Source organism: Octopus bimaculoides, chromosome 23 (assembly GCF_001194135.2).
Source record: "Octopus bimaculoides isolate UCB-OBI-ISO-001 chromosome 23, ASM119413v2, whole genome shotgun sequence".
NCBI classification, from domain to species: domain Eukaryota; kingdom Metazoa; phylum Mollusca; class Cephalopoda; order Octopoda; family Octopodidae; genus Octopus; species Octopus bimaculoides.
In genome coordinates this window covers 12,220,133-12,223,661 of record NC_069003.1, presented here as the reverse complement: position 1 = coordinate 12,223,661, position 3,529 = coordinate 12,220,133, and the positions used below count along the sequence as shown (strand labels likewise).

General features: G+C 36.2%; 1 protein-coding gene across 1 annotated transcript in view; it reads left to right on the top strand.

The window, feature by feature from the left end:
* LOC106884328 (regulator of telomere elongation helicase 1) overlaps nucleotides 1-3,529 on the top strand; it is a 65,537-nt gene that overhangs the window by 36,008 nt on the left and 26,000 nt on the right. The window lies entirely within an intron of this gene.

Here is a 3,529-nt window from a genome sequence, read left to right as displayed (position 1 = left end):
ATTATTCAAATAAGTCATCATTATCTTCTAAAAAATAATGATGAAGTGGCCAACAAACATAATCCAAATAGGCAAAATATATATTAACAATCAGAGTACCATATGCACCTGTTTGCTAGAAAGAAGAGTTAAAACTCTCCAAAGCCTCTCATCTCTCACTATATATAAACGCACACAGAGATTGTAGCATGATGGGGTACTGAAAAGTTCCTGGCTTTGATTAAAAGAAAATGCAGGAGGATCAGTTAATAATGATTTTATTCAACATATTCCCCTCTCAGATGCTTAACGGTATTTGGTCTGTCTTGATGTTCTGAGTTCAAATTCCGCCAAGGCCGACTTTGTCTTTCATCCTTCCGGGGTCGATAAAATAAGTACCAGTTGAACACTGGGGTCAATGTAATCAACTCATCCCACCTTCTACTAAAATTGCTGTCCTTGTGACAAAATTTGAAACCACTATTATTATTATTATTATTATTATTATTATTATTATTATTATTATTATTAAGGCGATGAGCTGGCAGATTCGTTAGCACATCAAGTGAAATGTTTAGCGGTATTTTGTCCGTGCTTACGTTCTGAGTTCAAATTCTGCCAAAGTGGACTTTGTCTTTCATCCTTTCAGGGTCGATAAATTAAGTACCAGTTAAGTACTGGGATCAATGTGATCAACTGTCCCTTTCTCCCAAATTTCAGGCCTTGTGCCTATAGTAGAAAGGATTATTATTATTATTAAAGCAGTGAGCTAGCAGAATTGTTAGCAAATCAGGAAATATGCTTCTCAGCATTTCTTCCAACTTTATGTTCTGAGTTCAAATCCCGTGGAGGTGAACTCTGCCTTTCCTCCTTTTCTAGGTTGTTGTAATCAACTAGACCCTTCCCTAAAAAATTTCAGGCCTTGTGCCTATAGTAGAAAGGTTTCACGGCTTAGTGGTTAGGATGTTGCACTCACAAGCTCAAGATCGTTGTTTCAATTCCTAGACTGGGTTGTGCATTGTGTTCTTGAGCAATAAACGTCATCTCACGTTGCTCCTACACCTGATGCATGGTACACCATGCACCTGTCATGGAATGTCGATCTGAAAGAGAAAGTGAACTAATGTACAGCACTTACATTTGACCATTTTAAACAAGTCAGTTGTGCAGGTCATTCAGCAAAAGCAGAACACTCGTATGTTGTCTTCGACGGAAGAGTCCGTCATTTATAGTAAGAGATGGGGTGAGGTGGACAAAGAGAAAAAGATGGATTGACTCCAGTACATGACCAATACTTCATTGATCCCACAAAGGGTGAAAAACAAAGCTGACTTTGCTGGGAGTCAAGAGATTTGAAAGTCTATCTAATGCTTTAATGATTCTAAAAATGGATAACCCTATGTATATATGTATGTAATACATAAATACATACACATTTGTATACATACACACACACACACACACACACACACACATATACACATACATACCTTACACACACATATATATATATATATATATAGACACACACACACACACACATATATATATATATGCACACATGTGTATGTATGCATACATACGTGCATATATGTATATATAATGTATGTATATATATATATATATGTATATATATATATAAATAATATATGAGTATATGCGTATATATGTACATGTATGTACATACCTTCATCTACATGTATATATAGATGCATATCTGGGTACATGACGTTGCAAAAAAAAATATGTATATATACTTATATATTGCTCCAACATGGTCACAACCTTAGGCCTGAAGTGTATAAAGGAATAGAAGAATATATGTATATATTATTAGCTTTTTTTATTATTAATAACAGTATATACACACATACATGTATATGTGATATTATATACACTAACATACACACATCTACATATTTTTCCCTCCTAAAGGATCTCCTTTTCATATGATCAGTGGGTAGAGGTGTTGGGTTTTATTGTTGGAACGGCCCCTAATATAATGATTAACATGTTATCGTATTAAGCGATTTAATGTTTGGAAGAACCAACCCCTATGGGACTTGAACTCAGTACCAGATGCTGTAAATTGATTGATGTAGTTTATTTATCATCAGCTTTATCTATTGGCTTCGCTATATTTGTGCACGCTTGCACACACAGACACAATCGGTCGTGCACACACACAACCACATTTGCTCACAACTATATACATTCACACACACACACACACACACTCAGTCATGCGCAGGCATGCACATGCACTCACACATGCAGATACACGCATGCATGCACATATCTACATTTACGCACATATATTCACACAAATACTTATATTCATGCACACACACACACACCCATATTCACACCCACCCACACCCATATTCACACACACACAGCCATATTCAAACATACATTCATGCACACCCCTATTCAAGCATACACACACACACACACACACACACCCATATTCACACATACATGCACACCCATATTCAAGCATAAATTCACATATACGTGCACACACCCACCTATATTCACATGTGCACACACACATTCACACACACCTATCTATGTTCACACGCATACATCCATATTTACACACACTTCCATATTCACACACACACACACCACACACACACACACGTACACATACAGGTGTTTGAACATGCTTATGTACACAAATGATTAGATGTTTGGATGCTTAGGTGTTGGTGTATGTGTGTGTGTGTGTCAGTGCACGAGTTTGTGTGTTTTACAAAGTGTGTGAGAAGCATTTATCTGTTAGCTACATGTTTTTCAAAATGTGTACGCATGCATGTGTGTGTGTGTGTGTGTGTGTGTGTTCTTATACATGGAGATGTTTAAATGTCTCTACACTTGTGCGTGAGTGTGTTGAGCATGGTCATATGTGTGCATGAGACATTATTCTGTCTAAGCTCATGTTTCCAAAAATATGCATGCATATGTATACTTCAGTGTTTAGGTGTGTGTGTGTGTGTGTGTGTGTGTGTGTGTGAGAGCTTTGTTATACATGGAAATGATTAAATGCAAAGATGATTAAAACAAGGTGAACATGCACATTTTCATCTTGCACTGATACTAACATACATGCATGTATAAGGAAGCTCTCTCACACACACACACATACACATGAAACATGTTAGATTATACACACAATGTGCATGCATGCACAAGCGCATGCATATTCACACACATGTACGTGCATATACACACATACAGACAGACATTTTTTCTTTTATTTTATTGTTTCACTCATTGAACTGTGGCCTTGCTGGAGCACCGCCTTGAAGAATTTTAGTTTGACCAAATCAACCCCAGTACTTAGTTTTATTTTTAAACCTGGTACTTATTTTGGTACCTTTTTGCTGAACTGCTAGATTATGGGGATATAAACACACCAACACCAGTTGTCATGTGGTAGTGGTGAGTCAAACACAGACACAAAGACATACACACACACATAAATATATAGCTATATATATATATATATATATATATATATATATATATATATATATATATATAT